The sequence below is a fragment of the Peromyscus leucopus genome, chromosome X (assembly GCF_004664715.2).
Source record: "Peromyscus leucopus breed LL Stock chromosome X, UCI_PerLeu_2.1, whole genome shotgun sequence".
In the NCBI taxonomy this organism is placed as follows: domain Eukaryota; kingdom Metazoa; phylum Chordata; class Mammalia; order Rodentia; family Cricetidae; genus Peromyscus; species Peromyscus leucopus.
Window position 1 is genome coordinate 58,732,062 of NC_051083.1, and position 20,105 is coordinate 58,752,166.

General features: G+C 52.6%; 1 long non-coding RNA gene across 2 annotated transcripts; it reads left to right on the forward strand.

Moving 5' to 3' along the window:
* The first annotated feature begins 16,669 nt into the window (after positions 1-16,669).
* Positions 16,670-19,792, forward strand: LOC114703189. Of its 2 annotated transcripts, none has more exons than XR_003736104.2 (3): positions 16,670-17,085; positions 18,440-18,526; positions 19,672-19,792. It is a non-coding gene; the product is annotated as an uncharacterized LOC114703189 (long non-coding RNA). The 2 variants fall into 2 exon arrangements; XR_005090000.1 differs by lacking the exon at positions 16,670-17,085 and adding an exon at positions 17,829-18,349.
* The last annotated feature ends 313 nt before the right edge of the window (positions 19,793-20,105 follow it).

Sequence of the window (20,105 nt, forward strand, 5' to 3'; positions counted from 1 at the left end):
GAGCCCACAACCTAGAGTCGGGACTCACTCTGAAGCCTGCTCCCCGGCCCCCCGCCCCCCCCCCCCGCCCCGGTCCTTCACTGTGGACACTCCCTGCCGCTCCAGGCCAGGCCAGTGAGTTCTAGGACATGGGATGCCTAGGAGGGTATAGAGTATGTAGTGGCCATCCGAATGAGAGTCAGAGTAAAACACCTTGTCTTCCTTAACTGCGTGACCACAGGCAAGTCAACTAAGCTCTTAAAGCAGTCTTAGCCTTTCCATTCACAAAAGCGACAGGAGTTAACACGTTGGAAGTGCCGATATGAGAGATACAGACCAGATCTGTTGAGCTGGGGGTATATCTCTGTGGAAGAGCATTTGTCTGACTTGTGCAAGACCCTGGGTCTAGCCCCCCCACCACAAAAGGTATGTTATGTGATAATACCTTATTCCTGGGTGGATTTAGCCAAACTTCTCTTTCTGCTGAGGCCAGAGGTAAGGCATTCAGAAGGAAAAGTAGTAGCAGCAGCAATGAGCAACCGTCCCAGCAAACGCCCTGTGTGACGCTTCAAAAATCAGGGAAGCGTTTTCTCTTCTGTGAGCCGATTTTACACAGAGGGCAGCCCCAGGGGACAGGCATATGGGGCATGAGTATCTTCTGTGAAGACAAATATTGAGGCAGACCGCAGAATGATGGCCTCAGCAAATGGTCATAGCTGTGTCCACACAGAGAAGCCTCCCTACATACCTTGAACACATAAGACAGAAGAGCCAGGTGCCAAGTAAGCTGGGACCTCTTTGTTGAGAGCTACCAGGCCAAAAAGCTGCCCTGGGGGCAGCACCCAGCCTTGCCCCCATCCTTCCTGCACGGAGCAATTCCAGGCAGAGCAGGGCTGCCATCTAGGACTTCAGGGGAGCAGAGGACCTCTTGGATCCAGAGAAACCTGTGATTCTGAGGCCACAGTGCCTCTTCCTGGGCTGGGCTAGTAAGGCCTGAAGATGTACTCCCTGGAGGCCTCCCAACAGGCAAACCTAGGCTGCTGGGAGCCCGAGACCGCTGGGTAGGCAGATAGCAAAGGGAGACCCCGATGCACCAGACCCTGTAGGGAGGTGCTGCTTGGGGAGCAGGCTGGCCTCTGGTCTCCCCTTCTCTCATGCCCAGTAGTTTATTAAGAGCAATTTGTTAAGCTGTTCCAACCTGTCAGCAGCCGCTTCAACGCCTTTACCTCCTGCTTGTTGTTTTTGGGGGTTGGGGGGGGGATTCGAAAATGTCAAAAGTTGAGAGGTGAGCTAGAGAGGGCTAGAAATGGGCCTCTGGGGGAAGAGGGTGCAGGCCTTGCTTGACCTTGAAGCCTTGCCTCAGAAGGGTGCTATGTCTGAGGGAAGAAAGCTGCGACCCTGAGGTTCCTGCTCTTCCATTCAGCTTGGCTCTAGCCTCAGACAAAAGAGAGGGATGTGGGGGGGATGTCAGTGATGGCTGGTGTGGGCACAGGCAGGTGGGGTGGCGGCTCCTAATGAACGAGGATGAGGATTGAGCCTGAAATGGAGGTGGAGATGAGTGGGGGGTGGTGTGGTCATGGGATACTTTGATGCCTAGTTGAGGGAATGTGGGTGGGTGTCACGCTGCACCAGGCACTCAGGCCCAGACTTCATTGCCATTAGCTCATTTCATCCTCTTAAGCACGTCAGTTGACAAGGGGGTAAAAAGGCTCACAGAAGTAAAGTGACTTGTTAGAAGTCACACACACTGAAAGTGGAAGGGCTGAAAAGAAGCCAGATCTGGCCACTCCCTGCCTGCCCCTCGAGACCTTCAGAGCACCTGGGGCCTTTTGAGGGAAGCCCTGGAAGGCTGCACAGATGACAGGGAAAGGCTAACCCAGACCTCTGGCCCTCACCAGCACCTTGACTTCTTGTCCCTACAAGAAGTAGGAGACTGCAGGGCTGCAGGATTATCAAGGTTCCAACGGTACCTCAGTTTCAATGGTATCTCAGATCCATCTTCTCCTTGCCATGGACAGAAAGTGTTCTAGCCAGCCAGGGCCAGGGGCAGGAGGCAAGCCTGGGAGAACGGAAGCCACCCTGGGGTGAGGGAGGCATGTGTGTGTGTGTGTTGTGTGGGGGGGATTGTTCCTGAGAGGGCCAGGCCCATGGTACCCGACCAGGTGCGGCTTTGAGCAAGACTTGGCAAGAGGAGACAGGTCTGAGGCGAGTCTTGGCTCTTAATGACTGCCCCCTCCCTCCTGCGCGCCCTGCCACCCTCCCAGGAGTTGGGCGCCATGGGGGGCTGGGAATGGGAAGGCCATGCCTGCCACATCCCCTCTTGGCCCTGGCCCTGCCCCATGGACTCTGGGGGAAGCTCATTAGCTCGAGGGGCGCCCTAGCCCCCCCCTCACAGCTTGTCACACAATTAGCCACCCTCTCTGTACAAGTTGCTGTGTAATTATTGGGTCTTGGCGGGCCATGTAATTAGCCTGCCCCAGCCTCCAACCAACTCTCAGGGTCATTAGTGGGCCCACTGGCGGTGGGGGGAGCGGGCAGAGCATCTGCATGACAATGTACACATTGTGATGCCTCTGCCTGCATCCAGGGCAGAGGGGCAGCTGGTTCCATTGTGGAGCCAGTTCCTGGGCACATCTGCCCCTGCCCCGACCCTTGCTCAGAAGCCCCTCCGCCCTGACCATAGGTTCTAATCCCTGTCTTTGCTCTCCCTTGAGCCTCACAATCCTCTCAAGAGTCTCACCAGGTGAGTCCTCTGCTCATTCCCACTCCACAGATGAGGCACCTGAGCCTTGCAGGGAGGTCTGGACTCACCAAAGACCACTTAGTGCAGAGGTGGCTCAGTGAGGATCGGAATGGCAGATCTGTACCATTCAGTCTTTGCTACTACCACCCTGCCCCCTTCCCACCAGGGGTCTCTTTCCTGCCTTGGGGGTGCTCTTCCAGCCTACTCCTCCAGCTACTAGCTCTTCTCAGTCCACCCTTTCAGAAATTCTTAGAAGTCTTCCCCTGGCCAGCAATTTGACCCACCCACCCACCCCTAAGCTTCTGGACTTCAAGGGAAGAAGTGTGGGGATTCTCACAGTAAGCATGGCTGTCTGGAAATGTCCCTTCTAACTAGCAGCTGTAACCTTCGGGAGCTTGGAGAACATTCCTGGCTTACTGATGACCATCCTTATAGAAACACTGTCTCCGTTATCCTAACCCTTCCATCTACCCCATTCAGGAGTCAGCTCTGTGCTCTGCTGTTAGGACACTCTGTTGGGGTGGTGGCTATGAGGAGGGATGAGAAAAAGGCTCCTGGATATTGAAGCCAGATGTCAAGCTATCACAGGACCTTGGTCTTCGTGATAGAGCCTTCCTGGCCATTTTGAGCCAAATGATCTTGTGCAGGTTCTTTATAATGTCTGAAGTGCCCAGGAGTTGCTGTCAAGGGTAAATGACCTAGCTCTGGCCGGTGCTTCGTTTGGCTGGTACAGGGCAGAATGTAGGAAAGCTTTCGATTCCATCAACTCCTGGCTTCTGAACCCTACCTTCCATTTCTCCCAGGGGTTCAAACCAAGTCCCTGCAGAGGATCACAGTTCTGAAACTCATCCCTCCCGCCTGCCCCTGGAGGTCCCAGCCACCTTCCAGCTCCCCCAGACCTTCTCCCCATTTGAAGGCAGCATTATTGGAGGCTGCAGGGAAATTAGTTGTTCCCTTGAAACCCCCTGCCCCGCCCTCCCCACCCCCCTTCCCAGGGCTGGTGACAAGTATGTGGGACTTAATTGGCTGGCATGAAAGGCAGCACTGACATTAATTGGCTACATTTGGCAGGCAGGTCCCCAGTCTCCCCCTCCTCCCCGCAAACCCCTACAGCTTCCCAGGAACCTTATCAATCCCACCATGGGGACCAAGGGCTTCCAGGCCCCTGCCAATTAGGCACTTTTTGCTCCTTTTCTTCCCCTGATGGGGTTTCGTTAGAATTTATGACACTCTGTAGGGCTGGGGGCAAGGGGGTGGGAAGCAGGAGATGGGGAGGCTGGGAGAGGCCCACTCCTATGGAGAACGGGCTGGGGGAGGGGAGGGTGCGGATGTGAAAAGGACACTTGGGATTAGGCACCAAGCAAAAGGGAGGGAGGTCAGCCACAGGATGGAGGGTGGTGGGGGAAGGGGAAGAGGACTTTGGCCAGGCCAAGAAGACTAATTTAATAGGCACTGTGTGCATACTTGGAGGAAGGTCTGTAAAAGTTTGTGGCGATCTGGTAAAGTGGCTCCAGGCCAGAGCTAGGAGGCCAAAGACATGGTTTTGCTTTCTGTCTTTCCTTGTATGCCCTTGGGTGAGCCCCTGGCCCTCTCTGGGACATGAAGGGGTTTGGCAGGGTGGATGATTCCCACCCCTATCAGAGCCCAGGAAGAAAAAAAAATTGAAGAGGCATGTGAGGGTCATCCCTGGCGCTTTAGAAAGCCCACGCTGCCTTTGGCCACTGTGCTGGTGATGGGTCAGTGTGGTCTTGGCCAACTTCACACTGAGCCGACTTTCCGTGTTAAACCTTGGTTTCTTTATCTGTAAAAGGGAGATAACAGGCAGCCTGGAGGATGTGTGCACTGAAGCTGAGGGGACAAATGACTTGTCACTCCACTGAATTCTGTGTGTTCGGGAGAATAACTTTGTTTGTTCATTTGAGATGGAGTCTTTTTATATAGCCTAGCTGGCCCGGAACTCACAATCTTTCTGCCTTAGCCTCCGAAGAGGCCAAACCTTTCAGGGCTTGAGGAAGCTAGTTGAAAGTTATGCTAACAGGGTGCCACTGGCCTAGATGGTCCAGGGTATGTGTAGAGGAGGAAGGGACAAGGGGCCGCCTCTTCTCATCCTGTGAAGCCAGCTTGCAGCCATTGTAGCTGGTCAGTGGACAATGTCCCACAGACGCAGGACTCCCAGGTGTATCTGGATATATACTGTGCCTGTTGTGAGGGGGAGGCCTTGGGCTTTCCAGGCTATCCTAGCATTTCAGTGTTATAGGGAAATGGAAATGTGCCAGCTGCTGTTTTCACATGTGTTCACGCATATCTTCCTCTATGCCCTCTAATATATGGCAAATTCCATTTCTGCTCACCCCCATCAGGCTACATGTGAGCCCTCCATTCTAAGAATCTTAGAGTCACCTCTCCTTAAGTGGCCCTGTTCGCCAGTCTTCACCCTGGCTTCCCTTGGCTCTATTTTCCTAGAGCTTGGGAATGTGCCAGGTTGCATGATCAGGCCTAACCCTCCATCCTGGTCAGGAAGAGCCAGCTTGCTTCTTTTTAGGATGTCCACTGCTGCCTTCTCCCAACGATGTCCTTTCTGTGGGCCAGGATTAGTTTTGGAGAAGACAGTGGCCTCTTTGCCATCTGTCCTCTGACAGAATCATGATCACTGAAGGACACCAAGGACGCAACAGCTGTTCGCTGTCTAGCGGGGTCCTCATACCCATTGTCATCTAGAGAGGGGGCATCCACCCCCAAGCTCCTCATTGTTGTTTTTACAAGGAATGATGTCATAGCCCCCGTGTCACCAAGGCATGCCATTTTCCTCACTGGGTGTGTTGGCCATTCAAAACGCCTTCAGGTTTGTGTCTTGATGACTCATTGGCTCCCACATGGTCTAAAAGGACTGGGTAGCAGCAGCTGGCACTAAGAACTCGTAGCTTTGCTCAACTGTGTCTCAGACACATTTCACACAATTCACCTGTGCCCCTTTGCCTCCTTGGACAGATGTTTCCCAAGCCCCAACTCATCTCTTTTTCTCTACTTAAATGCCCCATCCTCAAAACTCTGAGTAGAGAATTATAACTATTCTTTTGAAGCTCTGCAATGGTCTGGACATTATTATAAACACTTGCTTTATATTAACCAGGTTAGTTATTACAACAAATCGATAAGGTGTGGACAGTTATCTTCCTTTTATAGATAGGGAAACAAACCAAGGCTTAGAACGGAAAGTTGCATGTTCTGAGCCATACAGCTAAATCTTTACCCCAGGCTATCCCTGAACTCTTTATCTTCCTACTCTAGCCTCCCGAGTGCTCAGATTATATATGTGCACCACTGTGCCTGGACTTTTGGACACTCTGAAGTCCTACATGACAGCTTACATCTTTAGAACCTTGGACCCCACAGATAATGACTTACATTCCACCTGAGAACATGGAATCTCCTCCGGAGATTCTGGGGCTGGGGTGGGGGTGAGAACTAACTATTAGCCACAACCTCAAACCCCAGATCTCAGGGACAGAGGCTTAAGTCATTCCCAGTGCTGGGTTTTAACACCTTTAGAAGCCCTCACCTCTAGACTATATAGTCCGCCCACTTCTCACACCACTGACCTTGTCTAACTAAAATGAAAAACAATGCTAATTCATAAGATGTGTGCAGAGAAGTCCAACGAAGCTTTGATGTTTCTCCAACATACTACTTTGACACTTGAAAAAAATGTCTTTCAAAATGTCCTCCCTCTCTCTCTCCCTCCCTGCTGCCTGTCCGCGTACACACACATACACCACTGCCATGCTGGTGCCTTACATGGAGCTACCCTTATTTCTCATGGTTTTCCTTTTGCTGGCGAGTGCTGTGTCATATCTCCTCTGTGATATTGCCTTCTTGTCTAACTTGTGCCTCCTGAACCCTGTGCTCCACACTGCAGGGCTGCTTGCCCACTAACTCACCAGCCTGTTAGGGAGAACTGGTAATGACCTGTGTGTCTGCCGGCCCTGTGAGCCTTGACATGCATGGGATGGTTAGGCTAGCAGCATTGCCCTGTCTGCAGAACTCCAGGTCTCACTTCAGCCCTGCTTCCTCCGAATCCACTGCTCAACAACTTCCCTGGGTGTGGGGTGCCTCTTTGCGATACTGGGCAATCAACTCAGGCCTTCGTGTAGGCTAGGCAAGCATGCTACCTCTGAGCTACATCACCAGCCTACCAGAAGTTTGGGATGCACATTAAAGCTAGTTGCTGCTCTGAGGCAACTAAAACGTGGTCCCCTGACTACCTGCATGAGCAGCTTCATGGAACCTGTTAAAAATGCACACTTTCAGACTCCATCTTGTTCCCTCACTGAATCTGAAATTCCAGGAGTGTGGTCCAGGAGGCTGTATTTTAAGATGCCATCCAGCAGATCTTAATGGACTAGAGAGTTTGAAAAATGTGGCTGCTACAAGCTGTGCCAAGCAGGAAGTTCTCCCAGAAAAGTTTCCAGCTACAACCCACTTCCTCGAAAATGGGCACCAAGCTCACTGAAGGGACCAAGTGATGTTGGGCTGCCTAATGTTTTAATTGGGTATCTTCAGCCATCTCTAGAAAATAGAGCCACATACTTGGCAGGATTGGTGGCAGACTGTTATTTATTGAGCAGCTAGAATGTAGTAAGATAGCCAGACATATGTATAGACAATCCATCATTTAACCCAAGGCCACCTTGTGTGCTTAGTTAATCACTGGCTACTGTAAAAGTGAGGAATTGGATTCTCAGAGAGGTCAGGAGCACTGGAGGAGTTATCCCCACACCTGTCAGAGTTCATCCAACCGAATGCTTAATGCCTGCTGCCTAGGCTAGCACTCCAGAAGCAGTGGGTGCTTACTATATGCCACATGCCACTCTATTAGTTTTACCAATGATGGTCGAGTCATTCAGTCCATCCACGACTCCATGTTATAAAGGACAACACGGAGGCATATGAATTTACCTACTCAATGTCTCCCCACTACTAAGCGCATAGCTGGGACTGCCAGGCAGGACAGAGGGGCCCCGGCAGCCTCACTTACAAACTGCAGTCAATTGTTGACCTTTCGGAAGCCAAGGGCAGGTGACACTGTGGGAGGAGGGTGGGGAGCCTGCTGCCCTCAGTGGTCCTGGTCAGCTGGGTTGTGCTCCATTCCACCAGCTCTCGGCTCGGCAGATGAGCTCACACCCCTTCACTCCCTGAGGGCTTCACCTGGCTACAGATTGCTGCTTCTCTCACTCCCTCTCCAGTCCCATGGACAATCACCTCCAGTCCAGGCTGGTCCTCTTGTGTTCCCACCCAACATCCGGCTGGCCAGCAGTCAAGGAGACATGGACTTGGAGTTACAGGTCCTGGAGGCCTGAGGGTGGGTGGGGGGGATGGAATCCCAGCAGTCAAGTCTCCTGCCCCTGCCTCTACTGCGTTCTCCCCTGCCTGGAAGCCTACACAGTCCCAGCCCGGTGTGAGTAGTTGGTGCCAGCTTCCTATTCTGACAGGTGCAAAGATGAGCTGCCATACAGTTGGACAAGCCCACGTGTCTGCTGGCCTTCATTAGAGTGCCAGAAGTCGTGACATGTTCCCAGGTGGCAGGCCTGTGCCATGCACAGGTGCGCCACGACTCAGTGCCTCCAGCCAGTGAGGTGTTCTCCAACAATTTCTTCAGGTTCTCGCGAGGCAAAGCCCCCCTACAGCACACAGCCAGGTTTGTTCTCACTTCCCTGTGCCAGGAAGGTGTTTTTTCCCACAGATTCACACTCCTTGGGGCTCCATATCAGAACGGAAACCTGCAGACTCCCTTAGCGACTCCCAGTGGATTCTTGGCTTTGTCCATTGCACTCGTGTGCGCATGTACAGTGCCCCCTCTTCTACAGAAGACCTTACTAGCCAGTCCTTACTATCCTCCAGAACATTCACTAACTTTACTCAGTGCCCAAGCTTTTTGCATCTTCTGCTGGCCCCATCATCTGCTGGTCCTGTTCCCAGTCCTGACCAGCTAACTTTTAGCATGGATGCCAGCCTCAGTCCGTGACCTTCCACTTATCTCAAGGAAGCATCAGTCTGTGCTTCTGCTCTTCTTACATTTTACCCCCACATGCATAAGTCTTCGTGCTTGACTCCTAGCTTCACTAAAGATTCGGGCTGTGCACCTCACCTCAGTATCTCTGCGCATGTCCTCCCTCCCTCCCTTCTTTCCCCTCCTTCTCCTCCCTATCTCCCTCCTAAGAAGGCATGGCTATCCTCCCGTCCATACTTACCCTCTAATGCCATCAATTACGCCCTTCCTTTTGTATTTTCATCTCCCCGCTTCTTTGAGTGCTATTTCCTCCCCAGCCTATAAGGATTTTCAGCTCTCCCCTATCCTTCAAAGAGACCCTCCTTTGACCCTGCCTCCCCCTCAAGCTGGGCCTTCTCTCTTCCCTTCCTTTCTCAGTTACTCTTTGGAAGGGCTGTCTTTCTCTCTTTCTGCTCTAGGCCTCCCACTCATGCCTCAGTCTACTGCCGTAAGCCCTCCCCCCCCCCCCGCCTCTTTCTGGAAAGTTCTTTCACAAGTCGTCAGTGACTCCCTTTGTCACCAGATGGAGTGGCCATCCTCACATCCATCCCTGCCAGCTGTCCCTTTCTGCTTGCCCTTCTCCGGCCTGCCTTGGCTTTGGGTTCATGGAATGTTCTCGTGCCTTTCTCACTGCCTCCTGTGGCTCCGTTACTCTTCCCATTTGCCACACAAGGGCCATCTTTGCTCTGTCTGGGGCCTGTGTATCTATCTTTTTCTCTTTGCAGAGCAATAACGCCCACTTCGTGACTTCAAGTTGTTTTTTCTTTATGATTTTCTCTCCACCCTGTCTGCTTCTTTCCAGCTCTGTTTTCTTTGGTTCATTCAACAAACGGAAATTGAGATCTTTGTAATGGTCATTGTCCTGTACTCTGGGGCAGCCACAGGAAACTAGACAGTCACCATGTCTGTCCTAAGTGCACGTCCATTCTACCAAGTGCAATAGAGAAGAAACAAATACATGCACAAGGTGACCAAGAAGGGCTAAGAAGATCCTACTACGGAGAAGAACAGGAGAAACCTATTTACCTATGATGTTGAGGGGAGGCCTGTTTAGGGAGATGCTATTTAACAAAATGTCACTGAAAAGACAGGGCGACCAAAAGCACCTTTCCAGCAAAGAGACTAGCCACCGCAAAGAGCTTGTGCTAAGGACTGAAACAGATGCCACCACAGGTAAAGTAGGCAGGATAAGGGACTCATGGGACCCATATGGTCAGAATGAAGCATCTTGGAAAGAGGCTTGTCTTTAATTCAAAGCCCAGGCAGAAACCACAAGGTTGGAAGTTACAGAGAAGGAGAGTCTGATACGCGTTTTGAAACCCACTCTGGTGATCGCTAGGGGACCAGACTGTAGGAGAGATGTGTTGCTCTGATTGATCAATAAATAAAACACTGATTGGCCAGTGGCCAGGCAGGAAGTAGGTGGGACAAGGAGAGAGGAGAATTCTGGGAAGCAGAAGGCTGAGGCAGAAAAACATTGCTAGCCGCCGCCATGACCAGCAGCATGTGAAGACACTGGTAAGCCACAAGTCATGTGGCAAGCTATAGATTTACGGAAATGGATTAATTTAAGCTATAAGAACAGTTAGCAAGAAGCCTGCCATGGCCATACAGTTTGTAAGCAATATAAGTCTCTGTGTTTACTTGGTTTGGTCTGAGTGGCTGTGGGACTGGCGGGTGAGAGAGATTTGTCCTGACTGTGGGCAAGGCAGGAAAGCTCTAGCTACAGAGATGGATGGATGGCATCTACTGGAGGAAGAGCCTCTGTTCAACTGAAGATGGGAATGAGAGGAAAAAGAGTCTAGAATAGTTCCTGGGGCCTTGGTTCCAGCATCTAATGACTTGTGCTGTTTTCTAAGCTAGGAAGCCCTGGGGGAAATCAGACTTTGGGGTGAAATGGCACATATTTCTTTGGACATGTCCAGTTTGGACTGTTCTTGAAGCATTGAAATCAAGATATCAAAGTCAATGTTGGTTAAATGAGCCTGAAGATCAAAGGGGCTTGGGAGGCCAGTGGACATTTGGGAAGGCAAGATTCTCAGTGACACTTATGATCCTGAGCCTGTCTGAGCTCACTGAGGGAGAGAACCCAGCAAGGTGTCTAAGGGGGTACAGCAGACGTTGCAGAGGAGTAAGTCGAGGGGCTGAGGAGGTTGGGGAGACATAGAGCGTGCATTGTCACAGGAGTAGGAAAGAACTGGACAACTTTGGGGGGGTCTGCTGGGAAGTCAGGTGAGAGCTGTGGCTGGAGATAGCTCATATAGAGCGTCTGTCCCTGATGGGAGCGGGGGTGGGGGTGGGGGTGGGGGTGGGGGTAGGGGGTGGGAGGCTAAAGAGATTAACTTAGGTTAACCCCTTTAATCCCTACACCAGTGCTACCTAGGCCAGTGCTGTTATCAGGCCCACTTTACAGATTAGGAGTCTCAGAGATCTTAAGCAGCTCTCGTAGTTAGCCAGTTGGTCCAGAGTAGGGTGAGAAGTCACACCCAGACAGTCCTCCTTCAGAAGCCCTGCCCGGGCCACTACAATGGCGCACTTCTCGCAGTGGCTGCTCTTAGAAGGGCTTGCTGCATTCGGCAGTCTGGCAGTTGTTGGAGCTTCCGACACGAATGGCTTTAGTGGAAGGCTGAAGAGGGAAGGCAGAATAAAGTGGTTGATGGATTACCAGGAGGTGAGAAGTGGAGAGTGCAGACAGCTTTTTGAGAAGTTCCCTTGGAAAGGGAAGGAAAGAAACGAGGCTGTAGGTAGAGGGAAGCATACAGCGATGGGAACAGTTGTCGGAGACAGGGGCTTTGTAAGTAGCCTTTGCCGGCCTGGCTTTCGAAATCCTCCTGCCCCGTTCTCCCAAATACTGAGATTATAAACCTGTACCCACTCTCCTCCCTTCCCTGCCCCCTCCTCTTTCCCTTCATCTATCTTCCTCTCCTCTCTCTACTCCTCACCTTTCATGTTTTTTTTTCCCTTTCTTTTCCTGTCTTCAGAGGAATTGTTTTTGGCTAAAAGGGACAAAGTGTAAAAGGAGGAGAGGGGGGTGGCTGTTGGAGAGAGCCCGGGGAAAGTGCATGGCTTTTCTGTTCACACCAGAGAACATAACCACTGACCAAAGATCCGTTCCACCCAAAAGTTCACCTCGGGGAACCAATTTTATTGAAATTGCTTCCAGGAGCGTGGACAACATATAGGCAACCCGTACCCCAAAAAGAGTAGTCCCCCGGCAACTGTTAATAGCTTTGTATCCTCAGGGATGAGTCAGGCCTCAAGTGGCTGGGCCTAGATCGTTAGTGGGCTTGATCTGGTGAGGGGTATCTCTGAGCAATCAGAGCTGCTCTGATCCCATCACCCTATCACGCCTGGAGAATGGTTCTCTAAGAGACGGTGAAGAAGGGCTCGCGTGAAACAGGGGGAAGGCCTGGTTTCCTCCATCATCACAGGAGACAGGAAGGAAGGGTGGGACCCGATTGCAGATTTGGTGGGGGCTAATCAGAAGTGTCCCAAGGCAGAGACTGAGGAAGGTCCAAAAGGCCGAGATTCAAGCCCCCCCAACTGGCCCTTGCTGTGGCAGACTCCAGCAGGCTGACTGCCTCTTCCTTCCCATCCCCAGTCTGCAGGTAGAAAGGCTAACCTTGTTCCACAGTCTTCAGTGTCCTTACCCCTGCCTTTTTATTGGTCTGGAACGGTTTTCCTGTTTCAAGGGAATGTATCACTCCCCAGTGTTTTGTTTTGTTGTTGGGACAGGACTTTGCACATGACTCTAAGTCTTCTGTCAGGGACCCTGCCATATTTGCCTCTGTGCCTCCTCCATACCAATACGTGCCTGCCACATAGTGAGTGCCCATGTTGCCAAATTTCACGTTTCTTCTCTTCTCTGCTGCCCAGTTTCCACTTTTGAACCACACATCGGTGGCACCTAGTGGCCTTTGGTGACTTTCTTGGCCTCAATAATACACAAGCCCACCCGTCATTCATGATCTGACCCATCTCAGCTACTATCGACATTAGCAGCCCATTGCCTGATGCTCAAAGCCCCAGTTTACAGTGGGGGTGACGTTTAACCCACTGGGCATTCTCTGCCTGCCTTAGCCTCTCCAGCTGCTGATGATAGCCACACCTGAGGAGCACTTTCAGTGGTGAATCATGGGCCACCTCCTAACAGTTACAGAGCCTGGGCTCTGTGGATAAGGAAACTGAGGCCTGGAGAGGATAGGGACTCTGCCCAGGGCACACAAGAGGCAGAGCTTGGATCTAATGCACCCCTGTCTAGAAGTTCTCTGCTGGATTGCTTGCTGCTCGCTAACGGTGCCACTGGCTGACTACACATGATAATCACCCCTGGAGAGCTTGACCTTGATTGCTCTAGAGTATGGCTTGGTCCTTGGGGGTGGGAGAGAGAGAGAGAGAGAGAGAGAGAGAGAGAGAGAGAGAGAGAGAGAGGGAGAGAGAGAGAGAGATTGCCAAGGACAGACCCAGGGCCTTGCACCTGCTAGCCGAGCACTCTACCATTGTATTATGTCTCCACTTCTTTGTGATTTTTGTCAAAATCCCCTCGGAGATTTTATGAGGCAGGCAGGATTGAGGCCTACTGGCTTAGGGCTCCAAACCTCAGTTCTGAAGCGGATGCTGACCTGAGGAGTCCACCTCATTCTCCCAGGTTTGGGGAGAGGGTATTAGTGAGGCTGACTCTGAGAAAGCATGGGGGGAGAGCACACTAGGAGGGAATTGTTCTCCTTCTATCGGCGTTGATGCCATGGGGCTGGCAGGGACCACTCCGTCCAGCTCACGTCTACTGACTTGCTTCCTACTCTCTGCCATACCTGGGTCCAAATGCTTTGACTCATTATCCAATAGGGTGTATGTCTTTCCAGTGGGCTCCATGGTCAGCTGGAAGCCCTGAACCAGAGCCTTGCTGGTTCTCTTCTTGGGTTAGGATGCAGCTTCCCGAATGCTCAGTTGTAGTCCAACGGAGAGTAGCTACACACATATACTCACATATACTATCCTGCTGCCCAATGCTCACACACTGGCTTCTTCTTACTGAACCTGCCCCAACACTGGGCCTGACCACTGTCAGGGTCTACACTTAGTTGGACCAGCTTTCCTGTCCTGAAATCAGGTTCTGGCCTCAGTCTGACTTCCCCTTTCCTCACTAGCCCTGGTATCTGAAGCCACAGCCTGCTTTGTGCTCAGACTCCTGCGTCATGATATGATAGAGGCAAGCAACGTTTTTCCTACAGGACCACAAGTCTCCACTGAGGGCTCTAGCAGACTAGGGCAGTCCCGTGCCCCTGAGCTCTGGCCTCCACATGCCTGTGGACCAGGGTGGGGGCTTCTGAGGTGCTGAGGGCCAGGACAGGGAGGAGAGTTGTGTGCTACTGGGTGGGCCAGGTGGGTGTGGAGGCATTCTCTGTCCAGCTGCATATCTTTATTCATAATGCTTGATTGTTCCTGGCTAGAGAGCTGGGCATGCTGTTTGTGTACGTGTGCACATCTACGCGCGTGCACATAGGAGAGGGGGAGCTCTGGGCCGGCGGTGCGGTGGGCTCTCTCTTTTTCCTTCTTCTGTAGCTGCAGCGAGAGTGGGGGCGGCCATGAGCCCGGGGCTGTCAGGCTGCTCACAGCTGGTCCCGATTTGCGGACAATGGGAACTCGACTCAGCTCGCGGTGCATCCCAGCCCAGCCCCAGCTCCGTCTGGGACTGCTTGAAGGCTTGCACAGGAATGTGGGGTGGAAAGGCTCGGAGGGCTCACTCCTCTAGAAGATGCTGTGAAAAACAGCTCTGCTAGAGAGGAGAGTGAAGTGTGGGGGAGGCCTGCCAGCTGACCTCACCGAGCTGGGTGGGGGTGGGCGGTGGGCTCAGCACTGACCTTCGGGTTTTGCATCTTGGAGCCTATGCAGCCTCGCCACTGGGGGAGGGGTGTTGGCTGACATCCATGTAGGGGCAAAGACTCCGGCAGCTAAGGGCCCATGAAGTCTCTGGAAAATTTGGGACTGGTACTCAAGCCTCCCAATGCCAGGCCTTGTCCTTCTGGTTCCTGTAAGCACACTACTCGCTGATCTCAATTCCTGGGTCAGCCGGAATTCCTGTGATCCTAGACCCCAGCAGACCGCAAGCCCCCCACAGAGGAGGGCATCTTCCTCCTCCAGTTCTTCTTCCCTGCCAGGCACAAGGACGTCTGGACTGCTCAGAGGGCATTTGTGTATGGGCAACATGAGGCAATGGAATAGAAGAAGTGCAAACACTATGAACTGAGTATCAACTATGAGCCAGGCTCAGCTTTGCACGCCATCAGGCACTCTATGGGCCAGCCACAGGCACTCACTGCGCTTTATGGAACATGGAACTAAGGATTCCAAAGGAGAGCTGTAGCCACTGATTTTTAGAGCCGAAATTTGAATCCGTGACCATCTAGGTTAGCGGTTCTCAACCTGTGGGTTGCAACCCCCTTGGGGGGTCAAACGATCCTTTCACAGGGGTCGCCTAAAACCATCGGAAAACATGGATATTTACATTACGATTTATAATAGTAGCAAAATTACAGTTATGAAGTAGCAACAAAAATAATTTTCTGGTTGGGGGTCACCACAGCACGAGGAACTGTATTAAAGGATCGCAGCATTAGGAAGGTTGAGAACCACTAGTCTAGATGATCATTTCTGCAACAAAGTTTTCTTGGGGGTGCCTTGGGCTAGAGAGCTTGGGAAAGGGCTCTAACTGAAGTCCCTGGATCCACTGTCTGAGCCTGAGCAAGACTGTAAATGATAATTACAAGGCCCAGCCTGAATTTCTGTCTTCGAGAGACTCGGGAGGAACTGGATATCTTCTTCCTTGCAGGGAAGAGCATGAAGCACTCTCAGGACTGGGGTAGGTAGGGAAAGCAGAGCTGGATTCTCCTTACAGACAAAGAGGGGTGGTGCGGGCATCCCATGCTAGGTCTTCTCATCTACCCAGGGTCTGGCTGAGTGCTGTGAAAAGCAAGCTTGGCATTGAGCTGGGCTCCATTGGAAGACGTGAGTTACTAAGAAACAAGAATTCTGAGAGAAAGAGAGCTGAGTTAGTTCATTAGGGTGACTGAGGACCTTTGTGGTGATACAGAGCCTCCCTACCCCTAGGCAGCTTTGTCTGTTGCCCAAGCAATGGTCCATGAAAGAAGCCTGGGCTGGTGGCGGGGGGAGGGGGGCACAGACCAACAGTGGCAGGAGGGGAGGGAGCTCAGCAGCGCCTAAGGCCAGAGACTGTGCCACCCCCCAGCTCTGAGAACTGCTCAGAGGTGGCTGCCTGGCCAGGCCCGACCCCCGAGGGCACTGTGCTATGAGGCTGGCTGCTGAGGCTAGACACCTCTAAACATACTCTGGTCTCTTCCTCCGGCTAGCTTTGCTCAGAGGAGCTGAGGATTCCCCTGTGACAAATGTTGGAAACTGAGGTCCTGAGAGGGGATTAGCCCAAGGCCTCGAACTACTGAGTATCCCAGGCAGAATTTGAATCCTGGCTGAACTGGGCACCGGAAGAAAGAGCACGTTTCTGAGCGGAAGTCTGGGGCCAAACTGGCGGGCCAAGGCTGACCGGGCAGAGCGGGCACAGGCTGCCTGGAGGGAGAGCTGTGTGTGTTTGCCTGTCTTTTTGTGGGCGTGTGTGTGCCTGCGCGCTTCTGTGTGCGTCTCTCTCCCGGTGGCTGTTCTGCTTCCTCAGCAAGCCCTTCCCTCCCCCCTCCACTTCGTTTTTTCTTTCTTCTTTGCCTTATTCCTCATTGTCGTCTTCTTTTTAATGAGACTTAATTAGCATCGAGTTCCTCCTCCCGCTCCCTCTCCGCCCAGTCTCCGCCCCTGCCCTCCCCTCGTTCCCCTGCCCTCCCCTCCCTCCTCTTCCCTCCTCCCGAGGTACAGGCCAAGCGATCTGACGAATGCACTTGAGAACAAAGCGCCAGGCTAATTCGGGGCCTGCTCAGGAAGCCGGGGCTGAGCTGAGATAATGGGTCTGAAATAGCCCGGCACAATTATGTTTCCTCAGCCTGTGGCCAGGCGGGTGCAGGCTCAGGCGCTGGGGCGGACGACAGGGCGCCTGGCGCAGGGCACCAGATGTGCCTTGCCCACGGTGGTGAGGGCCACGCTTCAGCACCCAAAGCCATCCTCTGCTGGTTTTCTTTGGAGGTTCTCTCCTTCTAGGAGGCCTCCAGTCTCCAGCAGGGAGAATCCAAGGGTCACTGAGGATCACATACTCAACCACAGTCACCAGAGGAGTTAATGGAAAAACTGAGTCCTGAATCCCAGAAGCCTGGCTCACTGATATCACTTCCCCTTGCTTGGCTGTGCTGTTCCATGGAAGGTATGGAACGGGGTTTGGGGCCACCAGTAAGGCCTCTCTAGGAAAACAGCCTTCCAGAATGGCCAGAGAAGGGGCAACTGGGGCTGTTCCGGCATGCCAATCAAAACAGGACATTGGCAATGTGCCCATCACAGGAGCGGCTTAGATATCATTTAGGCATCCCATGCATGTGTTTTCTGAATCCCATCCAGAGCTTGATGCAAGACTTGGGGGAGATGAATGGGAAGAACTGGCCTAGGAGGATCAGGAATCCCCTGCAATAAGGCTCTGCCCCTTCCCACCTCTCTGCCCCGCCATCATGCCTTCACCTGGATGCCAGGCATAGCCTGGGTGCTGATAATGAGAAGAATCATGCACTTTTATGCCCTGAGTTGACTGCCAAAGCCTCGAATCTTCTCCGACCCAGAGCTGGTGGCCTCTTTGTAAACACGTGTCCCTTCTGCTTCACTTCTGCATCCACCCAGTAGCCAGGCTCGGTGCCAGGCTCAGAGAAACTGAGAGAACCATGTAGTGAGGCTGTGACGACAGCTGAGGCCAAGAAGCTCTTGCAAGGATGGCGGGGATGGGCATCAAGGAAAGCTTCTCCCAGAAGGTAGTGTTTGAGTTAGCAGTGGGAGATACCAAAGGCTCGTCCAGAGAAAGACAGAGGGACCAGAGAAGGCACCAGGGCGTAATGTAAAAGCACTAACCTGGGGCTGGAGGGAAGCAGTGGGGAAGGATCTCCTGAGCACGTGGGCTGGGCTTGCACATGGACTTGACTCTATGGATGGCCTGTCAGCCCTGTAAGGGTCACCTCCTGCTTCTTTCCTATCAGCCCTCAGCTCTAACCAGACTGGCTCAACCTGACCCTCAGTCCTGGATTGCTGTTCTCCAGAGCCCAGGGCTTCCTGGTTGAGATTCCATTGTGAACTTCATTTCTCCTCCTGTTGCTTAATCCTGCCCTCAGCTCTGGCCCCCCTCTTTGACGGTGGCGATCTTGGAGGTGAATGGGTGACCCTTGCTGGATGCGCATGTATTCAGATGCAGCAGCTCACCTTCCTTTGGTGCTTTCCTACCTCTGGGACTTCATATAGCATTCCTAACCTTTCTTACATCAGGACCTCAGATAAGCCCCAGTCCAAGCATCTGGTTATACCTTCTGATGATTAATCTGCGTCTCCCAGAGCCACCATGGGAAGTGGTCCATGTTGTGAACTACTCAAGGGCCAAGAGTGTGAGTGGGGGCTGATAGTCAGCTGGCATTCTGCTCATCAATATTGCTCAGGTATAGACCTTCTCTGCCTACTGAGGGAGCCCTCTACTAATGGTACCAAGGTGCTGAGTGGGTGGGTAGACCCTGTCCATTCTCCTTCAGGGCCTGGAGGAAGAGGACTGGAAATGATGAACTCTACAAGGCCGTCCCAACTGAGAACCTGGGTCCATGAGCTGCAACACATATCTGGTGAGTGGAGCCAGCTCCGGGACAGAGGCTGTTCCGGGCTGTGCAAAGGGACTGCATGCCAGGATTAGTGAGAGGAAATGAAAATTGGGGATGGCCCTCGGGGGAATTGACTACAGATGATGTCAGAGAGGAGGCTGCCTCCTGGAGAGTAAGGGACCTGAGGAGCTGCTGGGGGAGGGAGGCCATCTGCATTGTCCTCAGCACACTAGTCAAGCCCACCTGGCTCTTTGACCTTTAGCCGCCTGCTCACTCACTTTGCGCCCGGGAAGCTGAAGAGGCACGTTCTGGGGGTGGCTGAGAGCATTGCCATGGGAAGGTATAAAAAGGAAGCTCCAGGATGGGCTCTGACTTGCAGCACCCTTCCCTTCTGACCTTGCAAATAAAATAATAATAATAATAATAATAATAATAATAATAATAATAATCAGCTCAGAGTATAAACGAAACTGAGACCCTGGAAGATAGAAGATGGCAAAGTCCACATTTGAGCCCTATTCGACTCATCTTTAAAGTCCAGGCTTCTCCAGGTCCAGAGAACTTCTAGCCAGGAACAGGAGCTCAGGGCCAGGCATTACTGGAAATGACTCAACATCCCAAAGCCTCCTGTTTAGAAGGATCAGTCCTATTTCCCAGACTAGGAAAAGCAAAGCCACGCACAGCTAATAAGTGTCAGAGTGGCCTTGGGAGTGTGGAAGGGATGGGAGATGTTGAGAGAAGAGGAAAATGTGAGCCCATGCACAAATTTGCACGTATGTGCAAGGAATGTATGAAGCACCCATGCCAACTGGGTAGGAGAAGGAGATGTGGGGGTCTGGCCAGAAGTAGCTATGAGGTGGGTGGGGAAAGGGATGGCAAGTATGTAGGCCTAGTGGTATGTCTAGAAGGTGCTACAGAGAAGGGAGGGCTCATTTGGAGAGATTCCCCGGCTCGAGGTAGAAAATAGGCCTTTCTTTTCACCGGGAGGCTGGGCTTTCTCTCCAAGGCTCTGCCCTTGCCTACTCCACTATGGGGGCTCTGCCTTCTCCCAAGTCCCCAGCTGGAGCCCCCAGCCCTGCTCCCTAATTCCGGCGGAGCAGGCAGCGTGCCCGCATGCCCAATTGATTCTCCCAGCACACACAGGTAATTCATCTCAGCTTCCTTTCCAGGCCCCCACCCCAGATGTGCAGCCGTCCCAGCAGCCAGAGACCGGCTCACCCCACCCAGATCGCCGGCCAGCTGCAGCCCCCTGTTTCCCAGGGAAGAGAACTAATAAAGGACAGTCTCGGAGCCACAGCCTCCCCAGTTCCCTCTTGCCACAGCCGCCCCATAAAACCGAGGGGAGAGATATAAAGGGAACAAGTGTGAGTGAAGACAGAGTTTCCATCTGAGGAGGGGAGTGGAGATGTGGGGCCAGGCAGACAGCAGGCAAGAGTGATTGACCTCAGGGGCCCAGACAAAGGCAGAATGTCCCCATGTGCAGCCACTTAGGCCCTTACGGCAGCTTCTCAGGAAGGGACAGGACACAATGGGTGGAAAACAGGGTGGCAAGTGTGGTGGCTACAGATATCCTTGGAGCTGCATGGGTAGGAAGATTGTGAGT